This window comes from Panulirus ornatus, chromosome 66 (assembly GCF_036320965.1).
Source record: "Panulirus ornatus isolate Po-2019 chromosome 66, ASM3632096v1, whole genome shotgun sequence".
In the NCBI taxonomy this organism is placed as follows: Eukaryota; Metazoa; Arthropoda; class Malacostraca; order Decapoda; family Palinuridae; genus Panulirus; species Panulirus ornatus.
In genome coordinates this window covers 152,028-175,935 of record NC_092289.1, presented here as the reverse complement: position 1 = coordinate 175,935, position 23,908 = coordinate 152,028, and the positions used below count along the sequence as shown (strand labels likewise).

The window sequence follows — 23,908 nt, the reverse complement described above, 5'->3', positions numbered from 1 at the left end:
TTGATGGTCATCCTCAGAGAAATTATTAATGAAGATGACGTAAGGTGGTTCGTGGGTTGTTCTCTGTGGAGGGGTTGGCTTCGGTGTGAGGCTCCTCCTACTTGGGCTAGTCGCATGGTGGGTGGATATGTTCACTCATTAGGCGGTCGGCCTTGAGGGGAGGAGGTGATCATCCGAGGCAGCTGCGCCATGAGGTTGAGCCGGTGGACTTCCGAATGAATTAGATCATCTATGTGCATAACGTGGCGGAGGACTATCTCTAGTCTGTCTTATCTCCTCGCACTCTTGGATAAACTGCAACTGTGGCTGCTGCTCTGACGGAGGGTGTTTTCCGCCACGGTGGCTCAATACCCACAAAATCTTTTCTTTCCATTATTTTTGAATGATAATTTATATCCATCATAGCAGAATTCTACCTTTTCTAGTTTTTCTATGTTTTCTATTTTTTTATTAGAATAGGTATTTAGGGATGATTTCAATCACATTAAATCTAACTTGACGTATGCTAATAGAAAAATATGCCTCACTGTATTTAAATTGAAATAGAAATTAAACAACGTTCATCTACACAATTCCAGTCAAACAACGGGTTGAATATCATGACCTTCCGTCCACTGTCGAGGACCACGTCACCCTCAGTCGCCTGCTGACGTCAGAAGAGGTAGGGAGGAAGCCGTCATGAGAGCACTCAAGTGTCTTGCGTCAAGGAGGGTGGTAACGCCTTCACGTGTAAGTTTGATAGGGGATAAACCTTTGTCGAGTCAAGGAGGGTACCTCCTTCACGTGTAAGTTTGATGAGGGGCATAAGCCTTTGTCGCGTCAAGGAGGGTACCTCCATGTTTGATAGGGGAAGGGGGCAAACCTTCGTTGAGTCAAGGAGGGTACTTCCTCCACATGTGTTTCTTCGGGGGTTGGGGATAAACCTTCGTGGAGTCGAGGCGTGAACCACCGACATAAGAAAGTGATTCGCATGACGGTATGTGGCAGACTGGGACCCTCTTTCCGTCTTGTGTCAGAGTATTGAGCGTTGGTTCTTCACGGAGCGCTATGCTCTCAGGGCATTAGCCGGGAGGCTATAGGTTCTCGTCAGGAAGAGAGTTGCCGTAGCATCTCAGGGAGGGAGAAGGGAGTAAACCCAACGCGTGGCAGTGAGTAAGACACTGTTGTGTGTCAGGGAATGAATGGCTGGGATGTGTCAGGCGCCTTCGTCTGTCTTGCGGTGACCTGCCGTATTTTATCAGGGTTGGGTAGAACCTCTCGTGTGCCCGAGAACAGTCGCCATAGTAAGCTATCGCACATCGGGGCATAAGCCCACAACGTGTAGTCGAAGCGATGCCACTAATGTCTATTAGGGAGAAAGTAGCGTTTCTTCGCCGTCAGACAGGAAGCCGGCCTCGTGTGCCAGGGAGTTAGTGGGAATAGTGTGTCCTAGAGTGAGGTGCCGACGTGTGCTAAAGACAGTGTGTTAGGAAGTGAGCAGCGGATTTTTGTCGCCAATTTAGTAGTGTCAGACAGGAAGCCAGCCTTGTGTATCAGGGAGTTTGTCATGTATTGTGTCATGGTGTGAACTACCGATGCATGTTACAGACGAAGCCACCGACGTTCATTTAGGGTATAATCACCATTTTTTGCCTCTGAAGTGTGTGGGGCAGGTAACCATCGTTACGGAGTTAGGCAATGTAGTGTATCTTGGAGTGAGCTACCGACGTGTATCAGACACGAAGCCACCGACGTCTGTCAGGGAGTGAGCAGTGTTTTTAGGGTGTCAGATAGGAAGCCAATGTTGTGTCTCAGAGATAATCGAATTTGTTTGCCATGAAGTGAGCTACCGACACGTGTGTTAGAGACGAAGCCATCGATGACTGTTGGAGAGTGAGCAGAGTTTTCTTTTTGAGTTTGTCGAAGTGATATGTAGTGAAGCAAGTTACCGAAATGTATCAGAGACTGAGCCACCGACGCCTGTCGAAAGTGAGTAACGCTTTCTTTTCACCTTTGAAGTGTGTAAGGTAGAAAGCCGCAATGTGTTTATAAACGAATTAGTCGAAGTAGAATGTCGAGAAATGAACCGACGACAACAAACTAAAGCGTCCTTTTAGGACATTTGTTCTAGCTAATGCCAGACGATTATTTTCAACTTGCATGGCTCATGGGTCGTCAAAGTAAAGCTTTACATTCAGACTTTTGTTCAGGCTAACGCTAGACTGTTTTATATAGATTTTGTGGGCACATATGTGGGTTGTCAAATTAAGGGTTTACTTAGAAACTTTCCTCTGGCTTACACTTGTGCGTGCTACATGGGTCATCAAAGTAAAGTTGCACGTTGGCAACTGTACTCTGGCTTCGCCAGACGATTTTATTTAGCTGTTGAGGGCACCACACTTAATCAAAGTAAAGCTTTACTCTGAGTTTATTCTGACCAATGACAAACGATATTTTGCAGCTCTATCGAGCTCCACAGGTCATCAGAATAAGCTTCACTTTGGGAATTATATATTTTTGGTCGATGACTGGCGATTATATTTAGCTTTCATTTTCTCCACGAATCATGAAAGTAAAGTTTGAATTTGGGAATTTGATTTTCGCCGAGGCCAGACGATCTTATTCATTTTCTTTGGGCTTTACAGATCACTAAATCAAAGCTTCACTTTGGGAACGTTACTTGGAACATGCCTGACAATTCCATTAAGCTTTTGCTGGCTCCCCTAGAGGTATCATGGTAAAGCTTCACTTTTCTAACTTTATTATTTGGGTGACGTTAGACAATTTCATTCAGCTCTTGCTGGCTCCACGTGTCATCATCTAGTATCTTATTACCATTATGTTCATCCAATTTTTACATATCATAACACATTTGGAAGTATTGTAAGAACCCATTGGTTTACCGCCCCCCCCCCCCCCCACATGATTCCATTTCCTATGGTGGTGTCTGACTATGAACAAGTTAAGATTTGATGTATTTAATGGTCAGTTACGACGAAATTGGTCGTTGTAATTGCAATGTCATTGATGGAATATGTTACACTGATCGAAATTTTGTCTTGTGTCTTGGTTTCCGATTGAGAAATATACGAGTAAAACAGTATTTAAAAGTTGACTTGGCGTCGAAATGGTTCGAATTAGTCTGAAAGGTGGACGATGTTTGAGTCCGGATTGTTATGTTGGCTGTGACTTGGGCTGACTTAGGTTCAGCATTATTCAATTTTAGCCCTTCTATGCACAAAATCATCTTCCTACGGTTAATTGTTAATAACATACTCATTTGGCATGAATAGATGGCCTCATTGGGTAGTATGTAGTGCAAAAATAACGTTACATAAACGCATGCAAGTCGTTTTGCCGGATTGAGACAACACTTATGTTCATGTCGATGTTCGGAACCGTGACTAGTGACTACGTTGTTGGCTCCTGCGTCTTTATTTGTTCCGTTATGGTAGAAAGTTACGGTTGTGCGGTCCGACAAGACACATGGTGGAGCCGTCACCCAGGAAACTACAGAGGTACGGCGCTTGTCACTGAGCCACTCAGGTAAGTGAGACCAGTGAGGGTTAGAAGGTTAGCATGAGTGGACACTGGCGACTGTCAACCTGATATTTAGCTTTCAGACGGTTAGTAGGTAGCTGTCAGCCAAGCTATATATCTGTCAGCCAGCTAGGTAGCTCCTACCTAGCTTTTAGCCAAGCTATGTCGCTGTCAACCAGCTAGGTAGCTCTTTGCTAGCTGTCAGCCAAGCTATGGAGCTCTCAGCTAGCTAGGAGCTACCTAGCTAGATAGCTCCTAGCTAGCTGTCTGCCAGGCTTCGTAGCTCCCAGCTAGCTTCGTGTTCTCGGCTAGGAGATGCTTGATATTTCTATAAACAAAAGGTTGCACTTGTAGCCAGGTTTACGAGTCATATTTGTAATGGTTGTAACCAGTTGTTAAATGATTGATGAACTGTATTCATTTAGGTGTCTTGGGAAGAGATGACGTTTCTTATTGTAGTTACCCCAGGCCGAACATAGAAAATGTATGACGTCACTAGGCAGAGAATTTAGTATATATCATTCGTTCAAGTGACAGCTTGTGATTGGTCGTCCTGGAGCATGTGACCAGCCATACAGGTTATTACAATTACATAGTTGTTTGGGTAAATTACCAGTCTAGCTCACCATCGAAATGGCTGATTTTGTTTTGAGTTTGCAATATACAAACAGTAACAGACCAGTGGTTCGCTTTTGATGCTCCTTGTGCTAGTGGAAGAAAACGGAAGGATAGATTAGCAGAAATGGATAGACTAAAATTGTTACTGAATAATTTTATCTTGTAATATGCTGCTAATTTTAAGAATAATTCTCAAAAATAGTAAAGTGAGGAGGTGTAATACACCCATGACTTAAAATCTCTTACTCCAACACAGAAACGCTGGTGAATGTTAATTACAAAATAGGTTAATTTAACTAAATATAACATTACAGATAAATATGCCTATATAAGATATTTCTATTGATGTAGGAAACTAGCACGATGGTCATTTGCAGAGTTCCAGTGAAACTCCGGAGTTGGGAGTAAGTAGTAACTAACTGCCCACAGACCAGTCAGCCTCCGTTGTCAGCTGGCTTCACAAGAGACAGTCAGCCAATAAGACAGCACTCCGTCAGGAGGAAGGAGGAGCGACTCCTTCATACTTCAGGGGGTAAGTTTGACGAGAGGGGTAAGCCTTGGATGGGTCGAGGAGTGAGCTACCCACTTGTTTCAGGAAGCGGGGTGGGGTGGGGCGGGGCGTTGGTTATCAGGGAGTGTATTCTTGAGGGAGGTTGTGTGAGAGGGAGCCAGTTACCGTATACTCCCAGGGAGAGGAGAGGACCACTGTAGGGAGTCAGGGAGTACAGCACCGAGCGTGTGGCGGTGGCTGACACACAGCTGTCAATGAGGGGATAGCGTGGGCATGTGTCAGGTGTCGTCGTCAGTCTTGGAGTGCGTTGATGTCCTGTGTCAGGAGGAGACGTCCCAACATGCGCCAGGCTCTCAGGTGCTGACGTATGTCAGCTGGTGAGACATCATTGGAAAGAGCGACTTTGATGCGGTAGAGAGCGGGTCATTCGTGCTTATCATGGGGCGAGCCGTTCTTGCTTATCAGGGAGCGAGTCGGCCTTGCTTATCAGGCAGCGGGTCGTTCTTGCTTATCAAGGAACGAGTCGATCTTGCTTATCAGGGAGCGAGCCGTTCTTGCTTATCAGGGAGCGAGCCGAACTTGCTTATCGGGGAGTGAGCCTTTCTTGGTTATCGGGGAGCGAATGGTTCTGGCTTGGCAGGGAGGGAGCCGTTGTTGCTTATCAGGGAGCGAACCGCTATTGCTTATCAGGGAGAGAGAGGTTCTTGCTCATCAGGGACTACGTCGTTCTTGCTTATCAAAGAGTCAGTTGGTCTTGCTTATTAGGGAGCAAGTCATTTTTGCTTATCAGGGAGTGAATCATTCTTGCTTATCACGGAGCAAGTCCATCCTGCTTAGGGGGCAAGTCGTTCTTGCATATCAGGGAGTGAGTCGGTCTTGCTTATCAGGGAGCGAGATATTCTTGCTTCTCAGGGCGCGATTTGTTCTTGCTTATCAGGGAGCGAGTCGGTTATGCTTACCAGCGAGTAAATCGGCCTTATCAAGGAGCGAATCGGTCTTGCTTATCAGAGAGTTGTTCTTGCTTATCAGGGAGCGAGTTGGTCTTGCTTATCAAGGAGGGAGCCGTTTTTGGTTATCAGGGAGTGAGTCGCTCTTGCTTATCAGGGAGCGAGTTGGTCTAGCTTATCAGGGAACGAGCCGTTTTGCTTATCAGGGAGAAAGTCGTTCTTATCAGGGAGGGAATCGTTCTTGCATATCAGGGAATGAGTCGTTCATGCTTATCAGGGAGCGAGTCTTTCCTGCTTATTAGGGGGCAAGTCGTTCTTGCTTATCAGGAAGCGAGCCGTTCTTCCTTATCAGGGATTCAGTTGGTCTTGCTTATCAGGGATCCAGTCATTTTTGCTTATCAGTGAGTGAACCGTTCTTGCTTATCAGAGAACGAGTCCTTCCTGCTTATTAGGGAGTAAGTCGTTCCTGCTCATCAGAGTCGTTTTTGCTTATCAGTGAGGAAGCCGTTTTTGCTTATCAGGGAGCGAGTCGTTCTTGCTTATCAGGTAGGGATCGTTTTTGCTTATCAGGGAGCGATTCGTTCTTGCTTATCAGGGAGCGAGTCGTTCATGCTCGTCAGTGAGCGAATCGTTTTTGCTTATCAGGGAGGGAGCCGTTTTTGCTTATCAGGGAGCGAGCCGGTCTTGCTTATGAGGGAGCGAGTCCATCTTGCTTATCAGGTAGCGAATCGTTCTTGCTTATCAGGGAGCGAGTCGTTCCTGCTCATCAGGGAGAGCCGTTTTTGATTATTAGGGAGAGAGTCGTTCTTATCACGGAGGGAATTGTTCTTGCATAACAGGGAATGAGTCGTTCCTGCTTATCAGGGAGCGAGTCGTTCTTGCTTATCGGAGAGCGAGTCATTCTTGCTTATCAGGGAGCGATCTAATCTTGCTTATCAGGGAGTGAGCCGTTCTTACTTATCAAGGAGCGAGTCGTTCTTGCTTATCAGGGAGCGAGTCGTTCTTGCTTATCAGGGAGCGAGTCGGTCCTGCTTATTAGGAGGCAAGTCGTTTTTGCTTATCAGGGAGCGAGTTGTTCTTGTGTATCAGGGAGTGAGTCGGTCTTGCTTATCAGGGAGCGAGATATTCTTGCTTATCAGGGAGCGATGTGTTTTTGCTTATTAGGGAGTGAGTCGTTCCTTCTTAATAGGAGGCGAGTAGTTCTTGCTTATCAGGGAGCGAGTTGTTCTTGCTTATCAGGGAGCGAATCGTTCTTGCTTATGAGGGAGTGAGTCGTTCCTGCTTATCAGGGAGCGAGTCGTTCCTGCTTAATAGGAGGCAAGTCGCTCTTTCTTATCAGGGAGCGAGTTGTTCTTGCTTATCAGGGAGCGAGTTGTTCTTGCTTATCAGGGAGCGAGTCGTTCTTGCTGATCAGGGAGCTAGTAGTTCCTGCTTATTAGGAGGCAAGTCGTTCTTGCTTATCAGGGAGCGAGTTTTTCTTGCTTATCAGGGAGCGAGTCGTTTTTGCTTATCAGGAAGCGAGTTGTTCTTGCTTATCAGGGAGCGAGTTGTTCTTACTTATCAGGGAGCTAGTCGTTCTTGCTTATCAGGGAGTGAGTCGTTCATGCTTATCAGGGAGCGAGTCGTTCTTGCTTATCGGGGAGCGAGTCGTTCTTGCTTATCAGGGAGCGAGTTGTTCTTACTTATCAGGGAGCTAGTCGTTCTTGCTTATCAGGGAGTGAGTCGTTCATGCTTATCAGGGAGCGAGTCGTTCTTGCTTATCGGGGAGCGAGTCGTTCTTGCTTATCAGGGAGCGAGTCCTTTTTGCTTATCGGGGAGCGAATACCTTAAACGTGCGTCGGAGACCAGGCCCGTGGTAGTACATTGTCGTACATCATGACGTAAGGCTACGACGTGCGTTGGGGAGGGAGGCCCGTCGTATTGCACTGTCGTACATCAGGACGTAAGGTATTTAGGGATGATGATTTCAATCACATTAAGTAGGGGTGCAGGCCTAATGACCTTCCTCATTGCCGTAAAACACAACAAACGTAGTCTGCCGGCTTCGTGTTCTCCGCTTGGAGTTGATTGCTCCATAAACATAGGTCTTGTTTGTAGTCAAGTCAATGTGTAATGGGAGATCATTGGCTGTGACCAGTGGTGAATGACTGGTCAACAATAGGTGAACATGGAGGTGTGGACAACTCTGTAGCTCCCACAGCAAGAAAATGTAGAATGAAGTCATTAGTCAGAAACTATTCGTTCGGGCAACAGCTTTTAATTGTTCATTCAACGTCTGACCCGCCATAAAGGTTATTACAGTTATATGGTCGTTTGTGTTAATCACTAGTTTAGCTCATCATCGGAACGACTACTTACGGTTTGAATTTGTAGTATACAAACAATAAGAGACCAGCTTTTGAAGCTACTTGTGCTTGTAGGTGAAATCTAACAATTGCATCTTTTTTTACCCTAAAGTTTTTTGTCCTCGCAATTGCAATAAATCTTAAGCATAAGTTTAATGAGGTATAATGAACCCATGACTTCAAATACATTATTACCCACACATAAACACTGGTAGGTGTTATATACAAAATTTCGTAATTTACTTATGTTGATAGAAAAATAGACCTTAATATATTCAAATTGAAACAGAAATTGAAACACCTTTCATTTACAGAATTCTAGTCAAACAACGAGTTAGATACCATGATTATCCGTCCACCGTCGAAGACCACGTCACCCTCGGTCGCCTACTGACGTCGCAAGAGGGAGGGAGGAAGCCGCCATGAGAGCACTCGTCAAGTGTCCTGCGTCAAGGAGGGTGGTACCTCCTTCACGTGTAAGTTTGATAAGGGGTAAACCTTTGTCGCGTCAAGGAGGGTACCTCTTCCACGTATGCTTGATAGGAGGTAAAACTTTGAAGAGTCAAGGAGAGTACCTCCTCCACATGTAGGTTTGATAGAGGGGTAAACTTCCGTCGAGTCAGGGAGGGTACCACCACCACGTTTGTTTGATACGGGGGGTAGACCTTCGTCGAGTCAAGGCGTGAACCACTGATATTAATAAGTGGTTGACAGGACGGTATGTTTCAGACTGGGACACTCCATCTGACTTGTGTCAGAATAGAGAGCGTTGGTTCCTCAGAGAGCGCTATGCTCTCATGATATTAGCTGGGAGGCTATAGTCTTGTGTCAGGGAGTGTTGCATTAGCTTCCCAGAGGGAAGGGAGTAAACCCGACGCGTGGTAGTAAGACACTTGTGTGTCGGGGAATGAATTGCTGGGATGTCGGTCGTCTTCGTCTGTCGTGGAGTGATCTGGCACCATTTAACAGAAAGGGGCATGCCAGTGCGCCTGAATATGAGGTGCAAACGCACGTCAGCTGATGAGACGGTCGTTTGAAAGTGAGCGGCTTTGATGTTTTGACGAGTCGAGCGTTGTTGTTTGTCAGGGTTGGGGAGAACCTATCGTGTGCCAGAGAACAGCCACCATGGTAAACTATCGCACATTGGGGCATAAGCTCACGACGTGTGGTCGAAACGAACCCACTGACATCTGTTAGGGAGTGAGTAGCGTTTCTTCGCCGTCAAACACGAAGCCGCCCTTGTGTGCCAGGAAGTTAGTGGGAACAGCGTGTCCTAGAGTGAGGTGCCGATGTGTGGTAGAGACAAATCCAGAGAATCTGTCAGTGTGAGCAGCATTTCTTTGCCACGGTAGTGTGTTAGGAAGTGCGCAGCGGTTTTTTGTCGCCGCTGTAATGTCAGGTAGGAAGCCAGCCTTGTGTATCAGGGAGTTAATCATGTATTGTGTCATGGTGTGAACTACCGAAGTATGTTACAGTCGAAGCCACCATTGTTTTCTTATAGGGAATAATCACTGTTTCTTGCGTCTGAAGTCTGTCAGGCAAGAAGCCATCGTTAGGGAGTTAGGCAATGTAGCATATCTTGGAGTGAGCTACCGACGTGTATCAGACACGGAGCCACCGACGTCTGTCAGAGAGTGAGCAGTGTTTTAAGTGTGTCAGGTAGGAAGCCACCGTTGTGTCTCAAAGAGAAAATCGAATTTGTTTGCCATGAAGTGAGCTACCGCCACATGTCTTAGAGACGAAGCCATCGATGACTGTTGGAGAGGGCAGATTTTTCTTTTTGAGTTCGTCGTAGTAATGTATGGTGAAGTAAGCTACCAACATGTATCAGAGACTTAGCCAACGACGCCTGTCGAGAGTGAGTAACGTTTTCTTTTCACATTTGTAGTGTGAAAGGCAGGAAGCCGCAATGTATGTATAAACGTATTAGTCGAAGTAGATTGTCGAGGAATGAACCAACGACGCCAAACTAAAGCGTCCCTTTAGGACATTTGTTCTAGCTAATGCCAGACGATTATTTTCCACTTGCATGGTTTATGGGTCGTCAAAGTAAAGCTTTACATTCAGTCTTTTATTTAGGCTAACGGTTGACGGTTTTATATAGGTTTTGTGAGACACATATGTTGGTCGTCGAATTAAAGTTTTACTTTAAGAATTTTCCTCTGGCTTACACTTGTGCGTGCTACATGGGTCATCAAAGAAAAGCTGCACGTTGGTGACTTTACTCTGGCTTCGCCTGACGATTTTATTTTGTTGTTGAGGGCACCACAGGTAATCAAAGTAAAGCCTTGCGCTGATTTATGATGAACAATGCCAAACGATACTTTACAGCTCTATCGAGCTCCACAGGTGAAAATAAGCTTCACTTTGGGAATCATATATTTCTGGTCCATGACTGGCGATTATATTTAGCTTTTAGGGAGTGATATGAGCTTAAGGTATTAGCCGGGAGGTTGTGTGTTAGGGAGCGAGTTGCTGTAGTCTCCCAAGGAGAGAGAGCCACTGCTGGGAGTAAAGCATCGTCGCATGGTGGTGGCTGACACCCTGCTATCAGGGAGTGAATCGCCGGCATGTCGGGCTTCATCGTCAGTCTTGGAGTGCGCTGACGTCCTGTGTCAGCAGGAAACGTACCAACGCGCGCCAGGCTGTGAGGTGCTGACGTATGCCAGCTGGCGAGACATTATTGGAAAAAGCGGCTCTGATGCTACATTCGTTCTTGTTTAACAGAGAACAAGCCGTCGTAGTGCACTGTCGTACGTCAAGACGTACGTATATATATACTCGTTAACAAGATCCCGTGATTAGGGCATTCATATGGCCCTGCTGCCTCGGACACCGTAGAAAAAATAGATCGGTCACGACAGTTCCCATACGTGTCTTGGAAATTCCCGTCGACGAAGGTTGTTTTGGGAAATACCACATTAAAAGCAGGACGAGCATATTGCTCATGTTTTAGTCTGGTCTGTTGACACTTCTGTTGATTCTGTGTCCACTTATTGTTACACGTTAGGGAAGTACTGTGAATACATATGGGGTCATTGAAAACCATTAGCGAAATTGCATTTTCTATGGTGAGTGTGGTAATGGTGATATAGGTTGGTAGTCCTGGTTACGGCCGTCCTCGGAGATGTTCTATCTATAATCGCGATAAAATGTGTATTTCCAACGTCAAGGACAAAATGTATTCTTAAGATCACATTTTGTCTCAGTCGTGGTTTGCCGTAAAAAGAAAAAAAAGTAAAACAATATTTAGAAATTGACTGACGTCAGAAGAGTTGGAAAACATTATAAACGTGGACGATGTTTGAATCCGAATTGTTATCTTGATTCTGACTTGGACGGACTCACGTTCAAAATATATACTTTATTATGCAACAGAAGTAATTTTCGTGCATAAACTTTTAGTAACATAAGCATGTAGCACAAGTACATGGAATATTAGTAAGTATATAGTCAAAAACGAATGTTCCAAAACGATAAAGGCCATGCAAGTCATTTCACTGGATTAAGACAACGCCTTGCCATACAATGACTCCCCGCTTCTGCTTCGAGATGGCGGACGAGCGCGTTCATTCCGAAACCGAAGATTACTATGTTTCTGGTTCATATGTTCATTTCCTGGGTTGTTGTGTTGAGTGACAGTATCGCGTTAAGGATTCCGGGAAGTGTAGTCGTCGAGGAGGCTTCAGGGTACTAGAGAAGAGGTAAGAATCTGGTCACTGAGACACAGGGTAAAACTCAATTTGCTGACACAAGTCTTGTGGTGGTGGAAAGGTGAGGATATGTGACCACAGGTGACTGGTCTCCAGTCGGTAGCTGCCAGCTGGCTTCGTGCTCCCGGCTCGGAGTTGACTGATTTCTGCATAAACAAAGGTCTTATTTCTAGTCAGGTAAGAGTAACATTTGTAGATTTATAGTTGTAACCAATGTAGAGTGAGTGGTGAACTATAGTTGGGTGTACTTAATGTAATTACAACTGCTAGAAAATGTAGAGAACGCTTAACTCGGTAGACAGAGACTTCGAAGTATATTGCTATTCACTCAGGTGACAGCTGATGATTGTTCATCCTGGAACGTGTAACCCGCCATAGACGTTACTACAGTTAACATGGTTTTGGTAAAATGATAGTTTAGCTCATCCGAATGACGTTCTTTGTTTTGGATATGCAAAATACAAACAGTAGCAGACCACCGGGTCCTTTTGAAGTTTCGTGTTGCCAGCGAAAGAAATTAGAAATTGTGGTAAGAGTTCGCCCCACTGCCTAACCTCCCCTATACGTGGTCATTTCATCCGTTCTAACACCAGCAGACCACAATTATAATGGCACATTTCCATTATAATTATCTGCTTCTTGGGAGGTTAGGTAAGATTTTCATAGGCTACGGTCGGGTGGGCGGGGAGGTATAGCACTGGGTTAAGGTGAGGTAGGCTAGAATAGGCGGGTCAGTGGTGGCTACCAAACTGGATCATTGTGAGGTAGGTTTAGGTTCGGTCAGCCGCGAAGCGGTGGTTACTACACTGGGTCGCGGTGAGGTAGCCCAGAAATGGCAGGTGAGTGGTGGCTTCTGTACTGAGTTATGGTGAGGTAGGTTGGGTCGGCTGGCCGGGGAACGGTAGCTCGTCTACTGGACCGCGGCGAGGTAGGCTAGGGTGAATCTGAGAGATGAGAGGTTGGTGCTCAGAGGTCGCATGATCACTCTCCTTGATAATGTGTTCTCCATACTGGGCATCGCACATGAAGTTGTCTTGTCCTCCAACACCATGAAGTGGAATAGAAGAAGGTTGGAGAGCGGTAACCTTAACGACTTAATGTAAGTTATAAGAGTGTGTGAAAAGGAGTAGAACATGGCAGCAATGGTGAATGATGTATTGAGAATGAAACACCTGCATCGGAGTTTATTATCAGCCAAATCCGTAGTGTCTGTTCGCGGGTAACTATATATGGGTATGCGTAAGTTTTGATAACAATGAAGTAGGAAGTATATTTGAAAATATTTGTCATTATTGTAACCTCATTTTCATATTAAAGGTATTACGTAGATTGTATGTTATGAAATTAGGCTTATTATCTAAACATGATAATTGAAATTAGATTTTCAATTCAGGGAACTGTGTCCATTCTTTGTGAACATGGTTGTGTTTTATTGTTGGTAGAGAGAACATGAACGGCAGAGGCAACCCCCTCCAGCGAACGTGATGGGCATGAGACATTTTCCGTTGAGCCGCAGGTGAATTTTGCACGACAAAGGAACACACCACAGAACTCCCGCGAGGAATGAACGCCTGAGGGAACAGCACATTCTGAGTGAAACAGAATCTGGTCTGAAGCAGTGTTCACGGAGGAGATGTGTATATCCAACTCTCATGGTAAGGTTCACTGCTGGAGGAGGAACTGTAACCGATATGACGTTGAGAACTTGTTGTTCTTCAAAGACTTAGAACGGCATAGTTATAGTAACGAGAAATTCATGTGGGTAACCAAAAGTTAATGATATACTGTTTATAAACCACTATTGATATAAATCTTGCCGAATCACTACAATAAGCGTTAAAATCGTAATGTTTCGCAGGCACATATGACCGAGCCAGCATGAGCGAGGAGGCCCGTTCATATCACTTTACCTGTTTCATGTAGAGGAGAGTGACATTACATGGAGTGGGTGACGTTTTCCACATTGGAGGTTGCTTTACTGCAACGACTGTTGCAGTAAGTGCTGGAGGAACGTTTCTACCGTCTCTGCGGGCGAGGAGTTTACCTATCAATGCCGGGCCTGTCATTTCTATTAACGATAGGTGCCCCGTCCACACTGCTCGTGCCGTTCAATGCTGGTACTTAGGAACAAGACACCCTGTAGCTCCTGGACAAGCCAGCAATGAACAGACCAAATTATCATTGAACATGTTTGGGCAAAAATGGTGTGTACACCTGGCAACCAGGAGACTAAGATGACTAGCCATCAACTACTGAACCACGTCCACGCCTTTGGGGAACTCTGTAGGCTGGTCGGTGTATTAAACTGTACCTAAAAATTGGGTTTCATTTGTCTTTATAAATTGATTGGTTTATTATTGCTTAATACATGTCAATAATAAGCATAAGACAATGTATACTTCTACGGTATGTAGAGGAAAATATATGTATGTTTATGATTTATTCACGTTTATGAGGGTTGTTCATGTCATCAATATATTCTGTCTTGTCTTTCCAGCTGTAGGGAACGATTAACTTTTGATAACGATTGCAATAAAGCATTTGAATGGTTGATTGTGTTTGATTATGTATATTGTTTTCATGATGTACTGAATGTCGAACCTCCCACAACACACAACAACGCATCAGTATGATACGAAAGAAGAGTCGTCAGTGAAGAGAGAGAAGTTAATAATTTCAGTATCGGCCAACTTTACCGCTGACGAATGATGGAGTGTATCATTATCCTGCTTACGAGAAGGACAGGCAGGGATGTTCATGCAAATATCGTATTATAACGGGGAAATCGTGTGGCATAATTGTAACCTATTTGCAGAATTGATATCACCAGTGTTCAGTTAAAAATATATCTTGCTGCTCAGATACTTAACCGTACTACTGCAGCACTTGGTTCAGTGGTTTGCATTAACCAGTTGCAGCCTTCACCTACCTCAGCTTTATAGATATCACAGCATCTCCAACTGAAATGTCCGAGGTACATTTTGATTGTTAGGATAATGAATGAGGATGAATGTCACAAGTCGATCATCGTAGAAGTTGATGGTTTGGAAATAAGATTTTTTTTTTTTATCCACGAAGGATAATGACACTATAATTGTATACATTCTTTTTCTTTATTTTTTTTGCTTTGTCGCTGTCTCCCGCTTTAGCGAGGTAGCGCAAGGAATCAGACGAAAGAATGGCCCAACCCACGCACATACACATGTTTATACATACACGTCCACACACGCAAATATACATACCTATACATCTCGACGTTTACATATATATACACAGACATATACATATATACACATGCACATAATTCATACTGTCTGCCTTTATCAATTTCCATCGCCACCTCGCCACACATGAAATAACAACCCCCTCCCCCCTCATGTGTGCGAGGTAGCGCTAGGAAAACACAACAAAGGCCACATTCGTTCACACTCAGTCTCTCGCTGTCATGTAATAATGCACCGAAACCACAGCTCCCTTCCCACATCCAGGCCCCACACAACTTTCCATGGTTTACCCCAGATGCTTCACATGCCCTGATTCAATCCATTAACAGCACGTCGACCCAGGTATACTACATCGTTCCAATTCACTCTATTCCTTGCACGCCTTTCACCCTCCTGCATGTTCAGGCCCCGATCACTCAAAATCTTATTCACTCCATCTTTCCACCTCCAATTTGGTCTCCCACTTCTCCTCGTTCCCTCCACCTCTGACACATATATCCTCTTGGGCAATCTTTCCTCACTCATTCTCTCTATGTGACCAAACCATTTCAAAACACCCTCTTCTGCTCTCTCAACCACACTCTTTTAATTGCCACACATGTCTCTTACCCTTACATTACTTACTCGATCAAACCACCTCACCACATATTGTCTTCAAACATCTCATTTTCAGCAAATCCACCCTCCTCCGCACAACTCTATCCATAGCCCACGCCTCGCAACCATATAACATTGTTGGAACCACTATTCCTTCAAACATGCCCATTTTTGCTTACCGAGATAATGTTCTCGACTTCCACACATTCTTCAAGGCTCCCAGAATTTTCGCCCCCTCCCCCACCCAATGATTCACTTCCGCTTCCATGGTTCCATCCGCTGCCAAATCCACTCCCAGATATCTAAAACACTTCACTTCCTCCAGTTTTTCTCTATTCAAACTTACCTCCCAATTGACTTGACCCTCAACCCTACTGTACCTAATAACCTTGCTCTTATTCACATTTACTCTTAACTTTCTTCTTTCACACACTTTACCAAACTCAGTCACCAGCTTCTGCAGTTTCTCACATGAATCAGCCACCAGCGCTGTATCATTAGCGAACAACAACTGACTCACTTCCCAAGCTCTCTCATCCAAAACAGACTGCATACTCGCCCCTCTCTCCAAAACTCTTGCATTTACCTCCCTAACAACCCCATCCATAAACAAATTAAACAACCATGGAGACATCACACACCCCTGTCGCAAACCTACATTCACTGAGAACTAATCACTTTCCTCTCTTCCTACACGTACACATGCCTTACATCCTCGATAAAAACTTTTCACTGCTTCTAACAACTTGCCTCCCACACCATATAGTCTTAATACTTTCCACAGAGCATCTCTATCAACTCTTTCATATGCCTTCTCCAGATCCATAAATGCTACATACAAATCCATTTGCTTTTCTAAGTATTTCTCACATACATTCCATTCTTCAAAGCAAACACCTGATCCACACATCCTCTACCACTTCTGAAACCACACTGCTCTTCCCCAATCTGATGTTCTTTACATGCCTTCACCCTCTCAATATATACCACAAATATAGAAAAAAAAAACCATTGTTCTGTTTCTCAAGCCTTCAGCACAAAAGTATGGGTATATATAAAGGAGAAAGTATGGGTAACTTCGGTAGACTTACTGTACCAGAAAAGTAATAATGGTTTATATGAAGGAATTGGAAGGAAATATTTCGGTACAATATGGAAACTGGTTATGAAAGGGATAATTTGTGCTAATATGAAATTTTGCAAAGGAAAAAGTACAAAGATTGACCTGTGTTCCCAATAGTACGAAGCATATTAATTTTCATTAGAATGAGGGTATCACATAACATCTAAAATGGAGAAGCTTAAACATTTTTGCAGGTACAAAAGAAAAGTATATTAATTTCCGTACGTTCTCAACAATGCACTATTGTATGTTTACAAGCAATGGCTTGATACTTTTTTCATCGCCATGTAGGTCTTGAGTTGTTTTGATATAAATTTTTGCACCGTTTTTGATGTTATTAACAGGTGTTGTATTTGGCAATCATTTTATTTATTTACTTTACTGTCAGGCAGACATTATGAGATTAATTTACCTCAATTTGAACCCTATTCTAATAATTGCGTATATTCTCTTTTTTCATCTTTGTGTGTTTATTCGCAAGATCCTGTATTTCGCTTTACAAAATTATATGAAATATAAACTGACTCTGCATATTACTACCTGTGTTTTCGTTTTCAACGAGTATGACTGAATATATTTCCATATAGATAGAAATACTTTTGCATATCAGTTTGTTATACTTTGAAAGAATTATCTTAATTTGTAAGACTTGATAACTATTTTACATCCATGTACAATACACTATTGAATTCTTTATAAAGACTATAATATATTACTGTCTGTGTTTATATTTTAAGCAGATTTATGACTGCTTGTGATTATATGTGAATTTCGATATGCATGCATTTCACACAGTTACACTTTGATATTCTATTTTGTATTACTGCATGCATGTGTGTACGCATGTACATACAGTCTATCACAAGGCGAAAAAAATGTTCTGATATATATTCATCAATCTGTAATGCACCAAATGAATATCACACGATAATTTCTTTCCTTTTACCACAATATTCAAGAATAAGGTGAAATGTAAGAGTATTATGGAAATCTAAATCACCATAAATTACCAGCACAAACCGACGATAGTATCATGACATGTATACATAATTACTAATTCATATCAGCACTAGCAAAGAATTTTGTATAAGTTAACAAAATGTCAGTTTGTATTAAGTCTTATCATTGCTAAGGCAAAACATAACATTTATACCACACGAAGTACAATAAAGGTCTTTATTCCCTGCAGAAATTATGGCAGATTTGAATAACTTGCAATTACTTTTAAGGTCCTCGTTTTCTTTGATAGTTAAGCTCTGTTTCCCGTTTTCTAATAGTTCTTGATTCGCCCCCACATGGCGTTATTGCAAGCATCACAAAAATTAGTATGTCAAAGTCTGAAATTGCGCTTCTTTGTATATGTTTCTTGCTGCTGAGCTCGGCCGCCATTTTTAGTCTTCTATGTGTCGGTGCCAAAGACGGATTTGTTCTTACGCTCTGTATTTCAAGTCTGTGTTGCCTGATGTCTTGGTGTCTACTCTTATTTTTGGTAAGCCAGACTTTCCTTAGCACTATGGCAATGTTTCTGTGCATTTTCTTTGAGAAGTGAGGCTTCCTTGAGCTTTTATTCGATGTATCAATTCGTAGGAAGGATTACACAGCTCCTAGTTAGGACGCCATTTTGGTTTCGTTTAGAATGCCATGATCAACACTCTTCTTTCAGCCCTCCTATCTTCCGTTAACCTTCACTGCTTTCTTTGGATTATTCACTTATATTCAAATTTGGTGTGTGTTTATTGAACATATGTGAAGTGCTGTGTCTGGTAGACATACATGTTTATTGCTTTTTAAGTGTGGAACAGTGCTTATAGAGGTGTTTTTCACTCGGTGAAGTGTTTACACGGAAGTGTTTTTTAAACTTAGTGCAATTCGTTACGTTTCCATGTGCTCAGTGTGTGAAAAGGAGTGGAACATGACAGCAATGGTGAATGATGTATAGAGAATGAAATACTTGCATCGGAGTTTATTAGCAGCCAAAGCCGAAGTGTCTGTTCGCGGGTAACTATATATGGGTATGGCTAAGTTTTGATAACAAGGAAGTAGGCAATATATTTGGAAATATTTGTCATTATTATAACCTCATTTTCATATTAAAGGTATTACGTAGATTATAAGTTATGAAATTAGGCTTATAGGCCTAATAGGTTGTTGTATGGTTATTTGCCTCAATTAGCAGTTTAGCTCAACATGGGAATAATGACTAAAGTTTTATGTTTGCAGTATACAAACAATAAGAGACCAGCTTTTGAAGCTCCTTTTGCTGGTAAATGATGACATCCGATTGCATTTTGTTTACCCTAAATTTTCACAGAACAAGAATAGTAAGGATAACATTGCTAGTGAGAGGTTTTTGTCGTCGCAGTTGCCACCCATTTTAAGCAAATATTCAGAGATGGATGATAAGATTAATCTATAATGTACCCATGACTTCAGGTCTATCATAACCCACAAATAAAGACTGGTAGATGTTATATACATGTCGTAATTTAACTTAATAAAAATATGACGTAATGTGTTCAAGTTGAAATAGAAATTAAGACACCGTTCATTTCCATAATTCCAGTCAAACAACGGGTTGGATATGTTGACCTTCCAACCAACGTCGAGGACCACGTCACCCTCAGTCGCCAGCTGACATCGCAAGAGGGAGGGAGGAAGCCGTCATGACAGCACTCGTCTTGCCTCAAGGAGGGTTGTACCTTCTTCACGTGTAAGTTTGGTAGTGGGGTAAACCATCGTCGGGTCAAGGAGGGTGGTACCTACTTCACGTGCAAGTTTGATAGTGGGGTAAACCTTCGTCGAGTCATGGAAGGTGGTACCTCCTTCACGTGTAAGTTTGATAGAGGGGTAAACCTTCGAGTCAAGGAGGGTTGTACCTCCTTCACGTGCAAGTTTGATGGTGGGATAAACCGTCGAGTCAAGGAGGGTGGTACCTCCTTCACGTGTATGAAAAACATCACAAAAATTAGTATGTCAGTCTGAAATTGCGCTTCTTTGTTTATGTTTCTTGCTGCTGAGCTCGGCCGCCATTTTTAGTCTTCTCTGTGTCGGTTCCAAAGACGGATGTGTTCTTACGCTCTGTATTTCCAGTCTGTGTTGCCTGATGTCTTGGTGTCTACTCGTCTTTTTGGTAAGTCAGAATTTCCTTAGCGCTAAGGCAATGTTTCTGTGCATTTTTCCTTGACAAGTGGCTTGCTTGAGCTTTTATTCGACGTATCAATACGTAGGTAGATTACACAGCTCCTAGCTAGGACGCCATTTTGGTTTCGTTTAGAATGCCATGATCAACACTCTTCTTTCAGCCCTCCTATCTTCCGTTAACCTTCCCTGCTTTCTTTGGATTATTCACTTATTTTCAAATTTGGTGTGTGTTTATTGAACATATGCGAAGTTCTGCGTCTGGCAGACATGCATATTTATTGCTTTTTAAGTGTGGAACAGCGATTACAGGGGTGTTTTTCACTAGGTGAAGTGTTTACAAGGAAGTGATTTTAAAACTTAGGGCAATGCGTTCTTATGTTTCAGTGTGCTCAGGGCTGGGATCAAAGTGTATTATCTAAAGTGGCTCACTCTGAATATTGTTAGAGACCAGCTCCGCAGCAGTCGCAAAGGCGCGGACACCGTTGCTTCGTTGCCAGCGAACTTCATTGGATCATGGGTTCTGAAACTTAGTTCTACCGTTCTAATTTGCTTTTTGAAGGGGTCAAAATTGGCAGCCAGCCTCTTGAGAGCCCGAACAACAAGCTCTTTTCATTTTGTGGGCCAGTAACCAGTGTTAAGCGTTAAGTGCGTCTGCCTAGTTCATAGTTAGACTACGCTAATAAGATTCGCTGACCCTTGCGTTCTGCTTGGCTTTCAAACCTTAGAATTGAGCTTCGCAAATTCTGGTAAATGTTAGGTTCTTTGCTGTTTTATGATTTGCCAATTTTAGATGCTTGGCGCCTTAGTTGTGTAAAACGCTTCAATTCTCTGAGACTGTTTCAAAACGGCAAGTTTTGAACATTATTGAGGCCAATAAAACATAGTTATATTCGTCTCACTAATAAAACTTTATATATATGGAGTTTAGCTAAATAAAATAAGAATTCCAAAGGATCAACATGCTCGAATACGTCAGTTAGGCAAGCCATCACTGCTTCCTAGCTGTGGTAGCCATAACTACATGCGCAGCGATATTGCGCAGGACAATGTGCAATCGTTGGTGTTCCGACTCTGTCGCGTGCCAGCTACTGACATGTTCGGAGCTGTAGTCATTCTTTCAGAGCTAGTTGTTACTGCTCTTCCCTGCGTTGTCGCTACCCTTGCATTGTTTTGAAGGTTTTTGAAATTTATTGTTCAATATATTTCATGATATATTGAATGTCGAACCTCGCACAACAACGCATCAGTGTGATACGAACGAAGAGTCGTCAGTGAAGAGAAAGTGATAATTTCGGTATCGGCCAACTTTATCGCTGACGAATGAAGTGTATCAATATCCTGCTTACGAGAAGGACAGGCAGGAGTGTTCATGCAAATATCGTATTATAACGGGGAAATCGTGTGGCATAATTGTAACCTATTTGCAGAATTGATATCACCAGTGTTCAGTTAAAAATATATCTTGCTGCTCAGATACTTAGCCGTACTACTGCAGCACTTGGTTCAGTGGTTTGCATTAACCACTTGCAGCCTTCACCTACCTCAGCTTTTTAGATATCACACCCTCTCCAACTGAAATGTCCGAGGTTCATTTTGATTGATAGGATAATGAATGAGGATGAATGTCACAAGTCGATCATCGTAGTTGATGGTTTGGAAATTTTTTTTTTTTATCCGCGAAGGATAATGACACTGTAATTGTATACATATACCACAAATATAGAAAAGAAAACCATTGTTCCGTTTCACAAGCCTTCAGCATAAAATCACGGGTATATATAGAGGAGAAAGTATGGGTAACTTCAGTAGATTTACTATACCAAAAAAGTAATAATGGTTTATATGAAGGAATTGGAAAGAAATATTTCGGTACAATATGGAAACTGGTTATAAAAGGGATGATTTGTGCCAATATTAAATTTTGCAAAGGAAAAAACGTACAAAGATAGATCTATTTTCCCAATGGTACAAAGCATATTTTTATTAGAATGAGGGTATCGCATAACATCTAAAATGCAGAAGCTTAAACATTTTTGCAGGTACAAAAGAAAAGCATATTAATTTCCGTACGTTCTCAACAATGCACTATTGTATGTTTACAAGCAATGTCTTGATACTTTCTTCATCACCATGTAGGTCTTATTTGAATCTTGATATAAATTTTTGCACCGTTTTTGATGTTAACAGGTGGTGTATTTGGCAATCATTATATTCATTCACTTTACTGTCAGACAGACATTATAAAATTAATTTACCTCAATTTGAGCCTTAGTCTAATAATTACATGTTCTCTTGTTTCATCTTTGTGTGTTTGTTTGCAGTGCTGCGTCTGGTATACTTGCATGTTTCTTGCCTTTTAAGTGTGGAACAGCGCTTAATGGGGTATTTTTCACTTGAAGTGTTTACAAGCAAGTGTTTTTTAAACTTAGTGCAATGCGTTCTTATGATTCCGTGTGCTCAGGGTTGGGATCAAAGTAGTGTATTACCTTCAGTGGCTCAATCTGAACACTGTTAGAGACCAGCCCCGTCGCTGTCGCAAAGGCGCGGACACTGTTGCTTCGTTGCCAGCGAACTTCATTGGATCGTGGGTTCTGAACCTTGCTTCTACCGTTCTAATTTGCCTTTCGAAGGGGTCAAAATTGGCAGCCAGCCTCTTGAGAGCCCGAACAGCAAGCTCTTTTCATTTTGTGGGCCATTAACTAGTGTTAAGCGGGAGGGTTTCCTCTAGTGCGTCTGCCTAGTTCATAGTTAGACAAAGCTAATGAGATTCGCTGACCCTTGCGTTCTGCTTGGCTTTCAAACCTTAGAATTGGGCTTCGCAAATTCTGGTAAATGTTGGGTTCTTTGCTGTTTTATGATTTGCCAATTTTAGGTGCTTGGCGGCCTTGGTTGCGTAAAACGCTTCAATTCTAAGACTTTCAAAACGGCAAAACGGCAATAAAACATCGTTAAATTCGTCTCGCTAATATAACCTTGCATATATGGAGTTTAGCTAAAAGAAAATAAGAATTCCAAAGGATCAACATGCTCGAATACGTCAGTTAGGCAAGCCATCACTGCTCCGTAGCGGTGGTAGCCATAACTACATGCGCAGCGATATTGCGCAGGACAATGTGCAATCGTTGGTGTTCCGACTCGGTCGCGTGCCAGCTACTGACATGTTCGGAGCTGTAGTCGTTCTTTCAGAGCTAGTTGTTACTGCTCCTCCCTACGTTGTCGCTACCCTTGCTTTGTTTTGAAAGGTTTTTGAAAGTTATTGTTCATCAATATATTTCATAAAGTTGTTTTATGCAGAATAGATCTTTTATTGACCGTAAACTATGCTGACCAGCGATCCGTTCGAGTTATTTCCATGACCCGGCGGGCAGCTTCCGGGAAACCAAAGTCTTTGGGTTCCAGGGGAAGTATGGTTGCAAAGCTGAATCTTAAAGGAATTGGCGGAAGGGCACCACCAGGAGTGGAGCCTGCGGCTTAATTTGACTCAACACTGGGAAACTCACCAGGCCCAGACACCGGAAGGATTGACAGATTGAGAGCTCGTTCTCGATTCGGTAAAACTCAAACAACGACACGCGCCTATGTGTGATATCTTTCGGGTAATTGTTTCTCTGTATTATCCCATGGAACATACACATCAATGTATGCATGCCATCGGATTCTTTTTTTGTTGCCTTCGTTTTTGACTCATTCAAGAGGAGGTTGCATTGAAGGAGGCTGCTGCTGCATTGGGGCAGTTCACTAATACTACGATTAGCACGCGCAAGGCCAAGCGACATGATGTATGTACTTGCCGAGGTAGAAACTCGGATCCCCCCGTACTTTCACATACCTTCTTAAGCAAACGACCGACCGACCTCACCTCACCTCAAACAAATCTGCCATGATTTATTCACTTTGTCCATCAACTTCTATGCCTCTATGGTAACATAATTCAACTTTATATTGTTTTTGCACACACGTGACAAGTATTTGCAACGCCCAAGGATTGCGATATAACCATTGGAGAACAACAAACATTTCATTTGCTGCTCGCTCAGAAGACTCCTTTTCGTTACTGTCGTCTCTCTGAGGCATTTGCTCTTGGCGCGCCGGAGTCGGAATCCGTGGGTAGATAAAGGAAAAAAAGGAATTCTCTCTTTGGGGACTCCTTCTGAGAAGACTAAGAACGAT

General features: G+C 43.0%; 2 long non-coding RNA genes across 8 annotated transcripts; both read left to right on the top strand.

The window, feature by feature from the left end:
* The first annotated feature begins 578 nt into the window (after positions 1 to 578).
* On the top strand, positions 579 to 14,203 carry LOC139746954 (uncharacterized). 7 transcript variants are annotated; one of them, XR_011712275.1, is made up of 5 exons: positions 579 to 729; positions 4,515 to 4,669; positions 8,255 to 8,416; positions 13,096 to 13,308; positions 13,512 to 14,203. It is a non-coding gene; the product is annotated as an uncharacterized lncRNA (long non-coding RNA). The 7 variants fall into 7 exon arrangements; XR_011712278.1 differs by lacking the exon at positions 579 to 729 and adding an exon at positions 3,416 to 3,525; XR_011712277.1 differs by lacking the exon at positions 8,255 to 8,416 and having other exon boundaries at positions 581 to 729.
* Positions 14,204 to 18,004: 3,801 nt separating this feature from the next.
* On the top strand, positions 18,005 to 22,913 carry LOC139746789 (uncharacterized). Its single transcript, XR_011712230.1, has 2 exons — positions 18,005 to 18,086; positions 19,161 to 22,913. It is a non-coding gene; the product is annotated as an uncharacterized lncRNA (long non-coding RNA).
* Positions 22,914 to 23,908: the final 995 nt, after the last annotated feature.